We start from the raw sequence: 14,604 nt of genomic DNA on the forward strand, positions 1-14,604 counted from the left end.
GGAAGGATCAGAACTAGCACATACAAAATCGATCTCCTCTTCATCGAAATCTGTCAAAAACAACAACAAAATAATACAGCAAAGATAATCACAAAGGATAATCTATTTTGTCATTCCTAATAAGAGATTCAATGCTAAAGTCAATGGGTGTAACTCTGATTAGGATGGTGCTGCAAGGATTAGCAAGTTCATAGTATCCTTTTCCCCCTGAAATATTTCTTAATTCTCAGTTTGTCATATTGTAGGAAATCCATGGAGCCACTGGGAGGCCCTTAGGAATGGTAGGTAGGGTTGCCAACTCCAGCTTTGGAAATTCATGGAGATAAGGGCAGTGCCTTGGGAAGGCAAAGTTTGGAGAAGGGATGGAGCTGTGCAGGGATGTGGGGACTGTCAAATCAGTGTTGGAAAATGGCTGAAGATTTGGGGGTGGTGCCTGAGGATGATGGAGTCTGGGGAGGAGAGGGAACTCAGTGAGGTATAATTCCATAGAATCCATCCTCCAAAGTAGCCATTTTTCCAAATTTTTGAGAATTTTTTTTTAAAAAATCTTTGTGTTTGTGTCCTTTATAAAGTTTATATCTCCACTACATTTTATGGCATTACATTTTATAACACACATGGCCTGGCCCAACAAGGTCTCATTTATGTCAGATCTGGCCCTCATAACAAATGAGTTCGACACCCCTGATTTAGACCATGCCTCAGACCCACAAGATAACAATGGACTATTGTCCACTGGTGTTTTCCCTTGCTTTCCCTGTGCATGTTGGTCAGGTATTCTTTGTCATTCTGCATTCCCAGCGCTTTCACTGTACATGTTTGTCAGGTTTCTTTTTCTTATTTTGCATCGTTTTTCCACCCTTCAGCACTCAGTTCGTTTTCCGGTCACTGTTTGCCCAGGTTTTCAGAGAGTGGTTTTGCACTGGTCTTTCCCCTTGGTTCGCTTCAAAGCTGAAGGTAATTGTAAGGCATACAGATTACCTCAGATTTCCTCCATCCTTTTCCCGCCCCTTGGAGGCCAGCCCACCACCCGCATTGTAGTCGTTCCACCCATCCTGCACCTTCTGCCATTCTCCCCCCTTCATTAGTGTACAAGCTCCATTTCCACCTTGTTTATACATTTTTGTGGGGTTTTTTACAATCACACAGACAAACCAATGGGGAAAGTTTACAATGAGCTGTGCGAGGTTTCAGTCCCTGTTGGTACTGACTTAAAAGGAGGATCGGAGAGCAAACAAATGGAAGTGTTGCCAGCACACATACACAAAAAAAGGATTTTGGTGCTGCATGTAAACCAAATAAAGGTGGGAGGTATTGTCAGGTAAAGAGACAGACAATGGGATGGGAAGTCTAGAGTTTTTGAATCATTTTTTTCCCTTTAATGCTTCAGTTAACAATTTTTTGGGGGGGTCATTTTGGCAGTCTCCTGAAGCAAGTCTAAGATTAAAATGGAAGGGAAAAGACATGCTTCTCTGGCTGCAGCAAGCAATGTTATCAGCTGCTATGTTTCGATTTTTCACAGTTGCTGATAACACAACAGAGAATCCACTACAAGGTGGCAAAAAGAAAAGTAAGCTTTAAAGTGGCTGCTCCCACCCCCTGCCTTGCCTCCCCCGTAGTGCTCCTGAGGTTTCCAAGCAGTGGTGGCTCCTGAGGCAGCCTTGCTCCTCCTGCTGCTGCTCCCCCTTGCTAAGAAATGGGCTGCTATGAGTGCCTCACATGGGAGGAAAGGGGCAAAAGCTGTGCCCTACCCCATGCTCATGGGAGATGCCTAGGAGCTCCAATCCCATGGTGCCTCTTTCCCATCCAACTGGGAAGCTGCAGCTTCTAAGGGCTCTGCATCAAACCCATACTGTTGCCCGAGGAAAGGGGCCAAGGGAAAAGGGCAGTTTTCTGCTTGGAAACCTCAGCAGCTGCTCTCTTGTTGGCCACCTCTGCCACCTGCCTGGGTCCCCTGCCCCCAGGTGCCCTTGGAAGGCTTCCACTTGGGCTCCTGCTGAGCTCTTCTGCTTCTCCTGTCACCGCCTTGCCAGGGCATGGTGGTGATGGCTGCATGGGGCAGCGGTGCCAGTGCCTAAGAAGCCTCCCAAGTTGGTGGCTGGAGGTGGTGGCAAGCAGTGTTTTTGCTGTAGGTGCAGAATAAATACAGAGAATACACGGGGGGGGGGGGGGGGGAGAATGATGCAAATGGCAGGCAAACACATCCAAAGTTAGGCTTAAAGGCTTGACTGCTGGGATTGTCTGCAGTAAGTTGTGCTTGCAGAATGGGCCATTGTTTAGGTAGTATCTCCTCAAAAGGTTCATCGTTATCAGAGCAATACCGTCTGCCTGTCAACTGATCTTATTAGTGTGAACAGCTTTGAGAGCACCCATCACCAATTTCAATAGTAATATAATCAGATCCAATGCATGTTTACTTGGAAGTAAATCTCAGTGTGTTCCACAGCTCTTCCTGTCAGGTAACTATGCACAGAATAGCAGTCCCCAGGGTGCTAAATCTGTTTGCATGCTTTGTAGCCTGCTCTGAGTTCCATTAGAAATGGCCTAAATGAATAAATTTTCCACTTAGATATTTAAGATCAAAAAGTACAATTGTAACATATAATAAAGCACAGATTTTAAAAATGAGAATCCTTTTTTTCCTTTACTTCAAAAAGCAGTATGTCTAGAAAAACCAACCTTTTCTTAATACATGGAGATACAAATCTATAAAGACACAATTCGGTTAGATTTATGCAAAGATATGTTTTTGTGTTATTCCCACATTTCTGACATAAGAATGCATCCATAACAAATACCTCGTATGTGACTGCACTGAAGGTCGCTGTATCATAAGTCAGTGGTTGCTGTATGATCCTCACTTTTTCAAATTGCCATTCCCCGCTTGCGAGGTAATTCTGACGACTATCTTGGTTTGTCTTGTTGGAAGTTTTAATGCTCTTCATTAATACTTCCTTATCTAGAGTCAACAGAAGAAAAGGTTTGCCACTTTGAGGACAAATGGCTATCATGTGTGTCCTGAATGTGTAAAATATCTATAGAATGAAACCCATAGAGATTATTCTGGTCACAATTCTATCTTTTCCTGTGCCCTGCTCAAATTGCATATGACAGCATAATGTAAAATCATATTGAAATTTGTGGTGAGGTATTGACAGTAAACGGACTGATGGTGGTTAATAACCCATGGCAGGAACTAATTTTGAAGGGTTCTAACTCTTTGGAATTGGGGGTATGTGGGTAAGGGAGCAGCAAATGTACAAGAAAGAGCAGTTATATGGAGAATGGAGGAAAGTGTGTAGGTAATGAAAGAAAAAGGAAAGATGGATAGACTATGAAAAGTGCACACAGGATTCAGGGGTTGCAGACACGGGTAGGAAAGGGGTGAAGTTTGGAGATGCATGTAAATCAACTGTGGGCACAGGATGAAGGGAATATTCAAAAATATTTCAGATGATTGGGGAAAGGAAAATTGAAAATCATGACAGTCCAGAGAAATATGACCATACTTAGCTGGTTTACCTGAATGTATAGAAGACATCAAACTTAAATTGCATTTTTGCTCATCAAAAGGAAATGCATGGACGTCCAGGTTGCAAGATGAGGTGAGTCGATATACTTGTAATGCAAAAACACTACCACTGGATGACAAGCTAAGAAAGGGGCTGGATGTGAATTTGTCTTCATCTGCCCTAAAAACATGGGATTATAATTAGGCAAGGTTTGTATTGTGCGCATATTAGACAATCCAGTGTTTAGCTTCTATGTGAATAATCTCCACAACTATCCAAGCATCAGTAAAGGATAAACATATATAGCAAAAGACTTAATGAATTATATTTCAAGTTGGAGAATTAGTCAGTGTAACCAAGTCCATTTGGATGCTCTAAATTTTTATTTTTAACAATTTTCTCAGAATTTGGCTGCTATCACAAAACGTGTCTGAAACTACTCAGTAACAACAGTTAAGTTTATTCTGACACTGAAATGAAACATCATATGTCTAAAAAAGGTAAAAGCATATAGTAAGGATTGTAATAAAATAAGAAATTGGGCAGCAAAATGAAATTTGAGTTTCACCTCAAACTGAAATTTCACTTCAATTTGAAATCTCATTACCAGCAACAAATGCTTGGGGGTTGCAATGAAGTAGGTATGTTGAAATTCAGTACTTGAATCTGAGCTATTGAACCTGTGAATTTAACATTATTTTCCAAATCTAGTTTATTCCCATTTCATAGAAGGGGAACTGAAGAGGGGATAGTGATTTGAGAAGAAGCCATTCAAATTACCTTTACTTTACTAAGCAGACACTTAAACATAGGTCCAAGCCAAAAACGCTATCTGAGGAGGTCTGCAAAACTTGTGGCCACCAACCAAAATACAGATCGCCAGTCATGTACTATGACTTGTCAAGTATTTGATGTCTCCCACCCCAAGATTATCAGCCTTCGGAAGGCAAAAAAAAAAAGGAGGTGAGTTACCAAATGGGCTGGGGAGTTATTCTGACTTGCTCTGTCCCAGATCTTTGATATCTATTTTCTGTTACTGTGAAGAGGCATCACACTTCGTTTATGTGTGCTTGTGTGTCTGCAGTATCACTACTACAGACCACTCATTTTTTCTTATAAAAAGGCTTGGGATAGAAGAGAAAGAAAATTCAAAGTACCTTTTAAAGTTGATATTTAGATCTGATTTTTGTTTTAAATGACAGCCACATAGAACAATTTTTCTTTTTCCAGGCATTTGAAAAAATCACGTCTAAACAGCATACCAAGTTAAGCTATTAAAGTCAAGTATCTCAGTCATTTAGTTACCTTTGTAATAAAATTATGAATGCTTTATATAAAAAAGATTATATTAGTTTTGGGTCAAGGCATATGCCAAGTAGACCAAAAGTCAGGTAAAAACTTGGTGCAAAATTCACAGACTCCTCCAATAGTCCCAGTTCACATTGCCTATATTTGTATTAATCTCATGACCCAGTATTGTTAAACCTCTGGCTGTTATTTCAGAGCTCCCAGTGTCTGGACTTGAGAACGGTAATTTGAACTCACTTTATGGTGGCAGTGGGCAAAGCAATCACATGAATTGACTTGCAGCCTGAAAATAATGAAAAAGTGGAATGAAAGCTACCTTACCGTTCATCTATGAAGACGTCAGGCATCCAGAAAAGGTTCACAGGAAGAGTGATATGTGTAATGTTACAGAAATCTGAGGGATTCCAGGAGACAAAGTCATTTGTCCAGCTCTAGTGAAAGTGAAAAAGATGTAAATAATTAGCTTGAGAAGTATAGTTTGCCATCTCTTGGAGAACTGATTTGTTTGCCATTTACTGGGGGAAAGTGTAGCTTATCACAAATTTAGAGTCCAATGGCACCTTTAAGACCAGCAAAGGTTTATTCAAGGTATGCACGCACACTTTATCAAATATGTTAGAATGGCAAAAAAGGTTCAAACTTTTAGCCAGAGAATGAACAGCAAATTAACCTGATGATGATGAAGGCCCTGTCCACACGAGGGGTTTTGGGCCGGGAGAGGGACGGATCGGGGCCGCAGCAAACAGGCACGGTCCCACAGCAACATCTGGGAATCGTGCTGCACCTGTCCCCGATCCATCCCAACTGCCCAAAAAGCGCATCAAAAAAGAACCACCTACCTGGGGTGGTTCAATTGAATGGGCCGCGGCAAGTGCGGCCGCGGGATCGCCGGCGCATCTTTTTGCCGGCGCATCCCCGGCCGAACTGTGCATGCTCAAGCATGCGCAGTTCGGCAGCCTCCCCCTCCCCCTCGTCTCTTCCTCCCCGGCATCTGATCGTGCCGGGGAGCAACGGTGCGCGGCTCACGGGATCCATGGGATCCCGCCCGCAGCGTCTCAATTTTGGTGCGGCTCTCTTTAGCTGCGCTTTCACCGGTGTTTTCCCTGCTGTGTGGCAGGGACCGAAGATATGCAAAGTGACACTAAATAACAAATTAAGGTTATAGGGTCAACAGTTGTAAAGCAATAAATATTGTCAAACTAGTAGACAAATGTCTAAAGGTGTCTTTTCTAATTGTGGGAAGTGACTGGGAATCTTCATTCTCTCCTGTCAAGCATGGAGGGCACTTAACACTACCTTCCCCCTCCAACAAATGCTGTTATGTCAGCAGACATCCCAATATCCCTTGCATACCATTCAGTGTTCTAATATACCATTCTGGAAAAGAAATGCACTAAAATATATTAAAATACAGAGGGTTTATAGTCCTCCTTGTTGAGAATACATATGTGAGGACTGAATGAATGTAGCTTACCACACTGAGCCAAAAATAGAATGTGACCACCTGCAGTTTTTCTTTCTGAAAGAAGAGAAAATATGAATATATCTTGCCAGAGAAAGGGATAAAAGAATTCTGCACTAAATGGAGACAAAATAGATGAGCAAGTGCGGCTGCTGAACAAGCAAGTTAACTGTTTGTATCCTTACAGCTAACATACGTAACAGAGCTACCCCCACCACAGACAATCTTGCCTTCTCATTGTCCTCTGTTTAATGTTTTAAACTAGTTCCATTACAAACATGAGATTGACATTTTTCTCTTACTACAGAAAGGATGGAAACCAGGATGAAGTCCAGACCAACTTCCAAAGGTTCTTTCCAATTCCTTTTGGGTATGGTGTATAAGAAGAGTTCCTTATTAGCAGATATATTCAGGTGCTCAGCCACATCATAATGCCTACAAATCTTCTCTGGGGTGACTTTTGATGGGAAAGAGAACAATAGCAAGATTTAATACCATTAAAAAAAGCAGTCACATAATACATTTCTTCACCTGCTTTACTGTCCACAATCATTTTGAAAGTCAGTGAAGGGGGAAATTGCTGTTCTTTTTTCCACCATGAATCTATGCTTTCCCCCCATAATTGATTGTTCTTGATTTGGCAGCTGAGCAAAAGGAAGAGAAGTTGCCTTAATCTGTCTTACCTGACACACAAAAGCAGAGAACAATGATTGCAGCAGCTCTCAACATTCTTCTGCTATTTTAAAGATTTAGAAGAAGACGCAAAACTGCTGGGCTTGTCCAGCTTACTGAGGCGATGAACCACAACATTTTCATATTAAGCTGAATTCTCTCTTGGCTGTGAGATAATGCATTTCATATCTGTGATTGTTACTTTCACTTCCAAGCTTTTAACGGATTCCTTGGCTCTGGCATCCCTCCATTTCTGTCTGCTGGCCTGTCTCGCTCATAAAACCTTTACTTTCTTTTCCTCTGCATCTTAATTTAAAAGCTGCTATATACTTTAGTATACACTACTTACTTTGCTTTCCAGGCAATAAATGTTCCATTCAATGAACTTAGCAAATCTCTTTGATGGTTATTATTATTGGTTGCAGGGGTCGTTTCATAGAAAAAGAGCTAGGGGAACTCATTAGCATAACTCATTAGCATATGCCACACCCCCTGACATCACCGGAAGTGTGTCATAAAGCCACACACCCCTGACATCACCGGAAGTGTGTCATAAGGCCATACACCCCGCCCCCAACGGTCCCAACCGCCGCCGGCGGCCTTGCAGCTCCACTGCCGAGCCCCATGAGGGGCCCGGCGGTGGACCTGCAAGGCCGGCAGGAGTGCAAGGAAGCCCCGCGAAGGCCCTCCCTGGCCCCAGGCAGGCAGGGGTGGGGAGAGGCAGGGAGGAAGCAACTTACCCTCCCTCTTCTCCTGCCTCCTCCTGGCTGAATGAGGGCCGGAAGCGGGGCGGCCAAAAGCAGGGGGCGGGGCTTCATCATGTGCCCCCCCCCCGGTACCTCACCCGGGGGAACTGCGATCCCCCCCCGACCCCCCCCCCCGAAATGAGCTATGATTGGTTGTGGATACTGCACTCTTTTAAGAATGTGATGTGCTTGGCTGGGTAAATATACCACTGGATATCTCTATGCTACCCTCATTTATCCATTTAATGCCACTTCATTAATGACCCCCAAAGTATCTTGGGGCTGTTAGTTGCTTAGAATGCTTAGAATTCTCTGTTGCAGGGCCCTGCTCTTAAGTAGTGGGTTCAAGAGGCTGTGGTGATTTCAACATAGCTCTTTATTCAGGAACATAACAACAACACACGCAGCGAGCTGCAACTATATGCAGAACCCCCCGCCCAAAACATACCCACAAAATACAAATAACCCAATAGGAACATAGTTGCTTTGAGCCTTCATTTGCATGGCATCGTTTACGCTTCTGTTACCTGATTGGATGGCTCTGCAAGGGCGGCCAATCTGAATGTAGCTGCAATGAGCCTCTCTAATGATGCGTGTTCATTCGAAGCTCTCACCACGCAACACCCTTTCCCCCAAGACAGGATTGCACCTGGTTGCACACATAGTTTATTTATTTATTTATTTATTTATCCTTCGACTTGATATACCGCCCTAACCCCCGTAGGGGTCTCTGGGCGGTTTACAATTCTTGGGTGCTAGTCACCGGAAACAACCCTAACTACGGCCACAATGGTACAGGGGGGGGACTCCCTACCGGCACCCTGGTGGAGGCTTCAGTAATTTTCCCGGCTCGGCTTCTTTTTCCGGCTGTAAGGTGTCTCGGTGCTCAGGCAGACAGGCGGATGTATGGATCGCCGGCGACGTTGTCCTCGGCCCGATCATGTCCTTTCCGGCTCCGCGCCTCTGGATGACGTCACTGCAGCTAGTGAGGTGGAGCCTGCACCCGTTGAGAACCCCTGAGTTCATTGCTTGCTGTAGGCAAGGTATTGTCTGGTGTGGCCAGCTGTGTGGCCTCCAGTGCTATGGCAGTCTCTGTGCTGGGACCTGGAAGACTCACCATTGTGTCGCCCATCTCTGATTGTGGAACCGCAGGAGCATCTGGAATCTGTTGTGGAACTGTCTCCTGCATGCTAGGCATGGTCGCAGACTCAGGAACGCTTGCTGTTGGGCTGCTTCTGGCCACCAGTGCCCTCTCTGGCCATCTGTGCCGAAGTTGATCTAGGTGACGCTGCAGGTCCTGGCCATCAGGGGTGGTCACCTTGTAGGAAACCAGCCCTGTTCCCCTTTGTAGCAACCCAGGCCAGGCCCCCACTGTAGTTCCGGGCATAGACCATATCTCCCGGCTGGAACGCTCTCACCTCTCTTGATGAGTTGGGTCGCTGAGGATCTTCCAGAGACAGGTCCGGGTGCAGCCTGTCAAGCTGTATGGTGAGCCATTGGTTCACCAGGAGCTCTGCTGGGCTGTGCCCTGTTGCAGAGTGGGGCGTGACATGCTGCTGAAGCAAAAAAGCAGCCAGTTGGGTGTGCCAGTCTCCCTGGGTTATCCGGCGGAGACTGTCCTTTGTTGTTCGCACCATCCTCTTGGCTTGCCTGTTGGAGTCGAGGGGTGGAACGAAGCAGACATCATATGTCGAATAGCGTTGTCGGCCATGAAATGCTGGAACTCTGCAGACGTGAACTGGGCCCCGTTGTCTGACACGATGGAGTCTGGGAGGCCGTGCGTTGTGAAGAGGTGCCAAAGTGCACTGATTACAACAGTGGATGACATGATGGATACAGGAATGACCTCCAGCTGGTGGGCTGGTGAAGTCCACGTGGAGCCTTGACCATGGCATGCCTATTGGCTTCCATGGTTACACTGGAGCCTGTGGCAGGGATGGCCATGATTCTTGGCAGGGCTGACAAGCATGGACCAACTCTTCTATTGCCTTGTCCATGCCAGGCTACCAGATGTAGCTGTGGGCTAGTGCCTTTATGTGCACAATGCCCCGGTGGCTGATGTGTAGCTCCTTGAGCACTTGCTGCTGCAGCTTGGGAGGAATGACAACTCTGTTTCCCCAGAGCAGGCAACCTTTGTGCACTGAGAGTTTGTGCTGCTGGGAGATGTACAGCTGAAACTCCTCAGCCATGCAGCCTACTGGCCACTTCCTCCACACCCAGTTCAGGATGTGGACCAGGTTTTGGTCCTTGGCCGAGTGTGCAGCAACATTGGAGGTGCAGAGAGGCAGCTGTGGCAGGTCCTCGAGCAGGAAGATGTGATGAGATGGATTGACAGCTGGATCAGGAAGTGGGAGGTGGCTGAGGGTGTCAGCATGGCCCACTGCCTTGTCTGGACGGTGCTGGAGCTTGTAGGAGTAAGCCAACAGGAAGACAGTCCATTGCAGCATCTGGGGAGACAGGATCTGTGGCGTCTGTCAGTCTGGCATGAAGATCTCCGGCAATGGCTTGTGGCCTGTTGTGATCTTGAAGCTCTGGCTGTACAGGTAGTCATGGAACTTCTTGACTCCTGCAGTGATGGCCAGCACTTCCTTGTCAATGTGGGTGTAGTTGCGTTCCGCAGATGACAGAGTTCTGGAGAAGTAGGTGATGGGGGCTTCCCTTCCATTGGGCACCCTGTGGCTTAGGATGGCCCCTATTCCATATGGCGAGGCATCGTAGGTGTGGACGAGGGGCTTCTTCTCATCAAAGTGGGTGAGGATGCTCTCCAATGACAAGAGTTCCTTTACAGCAGAAAATGCCGCAGCTTCTTTCAGGCCCCAGGCCCAGGGGACAGACAAGTCCAGGAGCCAATGCAGTAGCTCCACAATGAATGCCTTGTGTGGTAAAAAGGTGTGGTAAAAGTTCAGAAGGCCTAGGAAGGACTGTAACTCCTTCTTTGACTGGGGCACTGGTGCAGTGTGGATGGCCCATAACTTGGCTGGAGTTGGATGGATGTCCTTTGCATCCATGAGGAAGCCCAGGAACTCAACCCTAGGGACGCTGAACTGGTACTTCTCCTTCTTTACCTTCAGCCCCGCATTCTGCAGTTGGCAGATAATGACCCTCAGAGGCCCTGGCAATAAGGACGTCATCAAAATACGGAATGATGCCATGAAGCCCATAGAGGAGACCTTCCATGAGGCTCTGGAAGATCCTGGGGATGACATTGATGCCGAATTGCAGGCGTTTGACCTTGAGTGCACCCCTGTGCATTACAATCATCTGGGCCTCGGCAGTGGCATCATCTACTGGAAGCTGCTGGTATGCCTGGGCCAGATCAAGCTTGGTGAAGATCATCCTGCTGTTCAGTGAAGCTAGGAGGTGGCTCACAATGGACACCAGATAGGTATGTGGCTGCAGTGACTTGTTGACTGCGCACTTGTAGTCTGCACAGATCCGGACCACTACATTTGGTTTGAGCAGGGTGACTGGCTCTAAGACTCCCTGGGCAATGAGCCAGTCCAGCTCCTCATCGATCTTTGGCTTGAGAGTAAAGGGAACCTGGTGGGCTTTCAGGTGGATGGGCATCATGGCTGGGTCGAGGTTAAAGGAGATGGGTGGGCTGGTATACTTCCCCAGGGATCCATCGAAGACGGCGGGGAACTCCTCGGAGATGGGGAACTCCTCACAGATGGCCATGACATCAAATTGGCTGGTCCAGTGGACACCCATAATGTGCATGCCCAGCAGCTTGAACCATTCCAGGCCAAGCAAGCTTGGTTGGTGGCCTTGTGCTACCACCAATCGCAGGGGGCTGTTGAAGTCCTTTATGTGACCTGGAACATTCCGATGCCCAAGACTGGCACCTGGAGGCCCTGGAAGTCCTTCAGGATCATTTCGAACAGCTAGTGGCATTGCCTGTTCGACCTAGGACAGATGTGCTGGAATGTCTTTGTGGAGATGATGGACAGTGCAGACCTAGTGTCGACTTCCATCTCGCAGGGCACGTTCTGGACCTTGATCCTGGTGCATGTCAAGGGCTGCAGCATCAGGACAGGGATGCTGTAGGCAGGTGTGGTGGCATCGAGTGAGAGATTACGGCACTCTTCATGGCAGACAGAGGTCTTTCTTGCAACTGGTGGCGACCTGCGTCTCAACTGGAGATGCGAGCTTGGGCTAGGCAGAGCAGCAGGCGTGTGCGATGTGCCCTCTTATAACTCTTATAGAGTTATAGGATTATGGACATGGGAGTGACTTTCTCCCATCTCTCCTTCCTAATGGAGATTTCTTCTGTCTGGTAAACTGATATTCAGCCATGCCCTGATAGTCTTTTATTCTTTCTTGGAACTTCTTTTCCAGAGAGAGAGAGAGAGAGGGGGGGGGGAGAGAGATGTCTGTAAAAAATAAACACACATGTGGGGTTCATAGCCATGGTGTGAATATGCAGTTATGCGCACCTTGCTAACTGCAAAAAACGGAGAGAGAGAGAGAGAGAGAGAGAGAGAGAGAGAGAGATGTGTCAAGCCGGAAGGAAGGAACTTCCTTAAGAGTAGCAATCTACACTTCAAAGGGATAGCATGTCTTTCTCTCTTTCTGACTCTTTGGTAGCCTCCTCTGAACACTGAGGCTAAGAGACATTGCAAAGGCCTCCAGTTCCAACAGAGAGAGTGACTTTGAATATAGCAGAGGCAGGAAGAGAAATAGACAGCTGTGAGCAGGCTGAAGCCTCTTGGGTATACAGGATCTCTCTCTCTCTCTCTCTCTCTCTCTCTCTCTCTCTCATCATCTATCTATCTGCCGTGCGTAGTGCATTGACTGCCCTGTAGCCAAGGTTTAGGCGGCTTAGGCAGATGTGATGCTGGGGGCCTGCCACTAACCCCTATAGGGACCCATGTCAGAACTTTTGTATGCATGGACCAAACCCAAGAATTCTCACATGTGACTCCTCCATGTCCTGGGAACAAGGGGGTTTTCCTCACTTGTTCCTGTGGCAAGGATAGCTAGGCAGGGAGAATTCACCTCAGAAAGTGGTTAGTAAAACGAGCAAAAAAACCTCAAATGGATTATTTATTATTTCAAACATGTTTTGAGATTATCATCTTTCACTCTGATATACCATTATGCTACTTTTTATGTAAACATTATACAAAATCTTCAGAATTATGGTGAGCAATTTGGCAAAGTTGGGGCACAGACCAGTTGTATGTTCTATTGAATTCTGATAAAAGATGAACCCTGGAAAGCAATTGTTGTCATTCGACTGTGGGCTTATTGAAAAGTGTTGGCTGCTACTGGGTTACCTGGTACCATCTTGGCTATGCAAGAGGCTAGTCGACTTTGCCTTCACAGAATTACTTTTGTGCATGATCTGCTTTTATGTAATATGGGCATATAAATATAAAAGTATAAGGTGTGCATTTTAGGTGTATTTATTAAATAAGAAAACATTACAGATTCAAGGTGCCAGTCTTTTTTTTCTGAGGTGCTTTGACAAACATTCCATATTTTCAGTTTGAAACCAAGCATCACATAACATTGAAGACAAAGAATCACAGAAGACTGAATCCCACCGAATTTTTGGCAAAATATATTTGACTTTTCACCCCAGATGGGACTCGAACCCACAATCCCTGGCTTAGGAGGCCAGTGCCTTATCCATTAGGCCACTGGGGCTTCAACTGGGAGAGCTTTGTCTTATTGGATTCTTATATTAAATCTCTCTTTCTACTCCGTTGATTTGAAATTCATCGTTCTTTGGTGAAGTTTTGCTCTGTTCTAGTCTTCAAGAAAAACAGGACACTTGAACAAACGAAATGTTGTGTTCAGCACTCTGATCTGAAATTTCCACAAGGTCAACCACGTCAACTTCTGCGGGAACTATGGTTTCCCTTTCCACTGTACATGTTCAAACTCAAAGCTGTATGCCTCCTCCCCCTCTCCCCACTATCCATTTAAACGTGCTGCCAACGCTTTTAGTGATGTAAGTACGGACAGTTCTATTTACCTGGACTACAATCTATACGGGAATAAAAATGTGCTAATTTTTAAAGCGCCACTGGACTCTTGTTTATTGTTGTTGTAACAGACTAACTCTGGTAACCCTCTGGAATTAATCTTGATGGACAGAACAGGCATAACGTCGGAAACGGCTACCAGTCCTTTGTTAATCTCTTTCTCGTTCCTCGTGAACGATTGCTCAGACCCGAGATCGTCCCTCTCCGTTTGTGCCTACAAAACGAAACGAACATTATGAGCTCAAAGAGAACGTACAAACGGCACGCATGCGCACCAACAACAAACTCCTGCCGTTTTCTTGTCGGTTTGGGGGTACTGACATTAGATTTCAAGATATTTTGGAACAGGCCAGTAGTAGGTTAACAACAGCGGTAAAATATATCGACCACGAAGGGACTCGAACCCTCAATCTTCTGATCCGAAGTCAGACGCCTTATCCATTAGGCCACGCGGTCACTGGCAAGAAGAGGGCACTATTGGTAACCAGAAGGTATAAAATAGAAGCTTACAATAGCCTTTCACAGCGAGATTTTTAAGGTGGGTTATGAAACCGGCGTTGTTTTGTCGTTTTCCGGGTTTCGCTGATTAGATTGGATCCGCACCGATTAACGAGCGTTTCCTTGTTGTTCCTGCTTGCTGCGGTTGTTAGTCATTTGAGCGGAAATCTCTTACTTGTCTTCCATGTTTCTTTTAAAAGTTCGCTAACATCTACAAAGAAGGCTAGAAAAAGATGCTTTGTTTTCAAGTCTGTCTCCTTTTAGAAATTCATCACTGTACTTATACAGTGATTCTCTTCGGACATTTTTGTTGTTGTCTGCATATTACGTCATGTCAACTAAACCACCCATATGATCCTGGAATTAGCCTTTAATTGTATCTGAACATGTGCTGAGTGCAGCCGACTAATCCC

At 45.8% G+C, this 14,604-nt stretch overlaps 2 non-coding genes across 2 annotated transcripts; both read right to left on the reverse strand.

The window, feature by feature from the left end:
• Positions 1-13,279: 13,279 nt before the first annotated feature.
• On the reverse strand, positions 13,280-13,352 carry TRNAR-CCU. Its single transcript has one exon. It is a non-coding gene; the product is annotated as a tRNA-Arg (tRNA).
• Positions 13,353-14,076: 724 nt separating this feature from the next.
• On the reverse strand, positions 14,077-14,149 carry TRNAR-UCG. Its single transcript has one exon. It is a non-coding gene; the product is annotated as a tRNA-Arg (tRNA).
• Positions 14,150-14,604: the final 455 nt, after the last annotated feature.

Source organism: Gekko japonicus, unplaced genomic scaffold (assembly GCF_001447785.1).
Source record: "Gekko japonicus isolate JY-2015 unplaced genomic scaffold, Gekko_japonicus_V1.1 scaffold15, whole genome shotgun sequence".
In the NCBI taxonomy this organism is placed as follows: Eukaryota; Metazoa; Chordata; class Lepidosauria; order Squamata; family Gekkonidae; genus Gekko; species Gekko japonicus.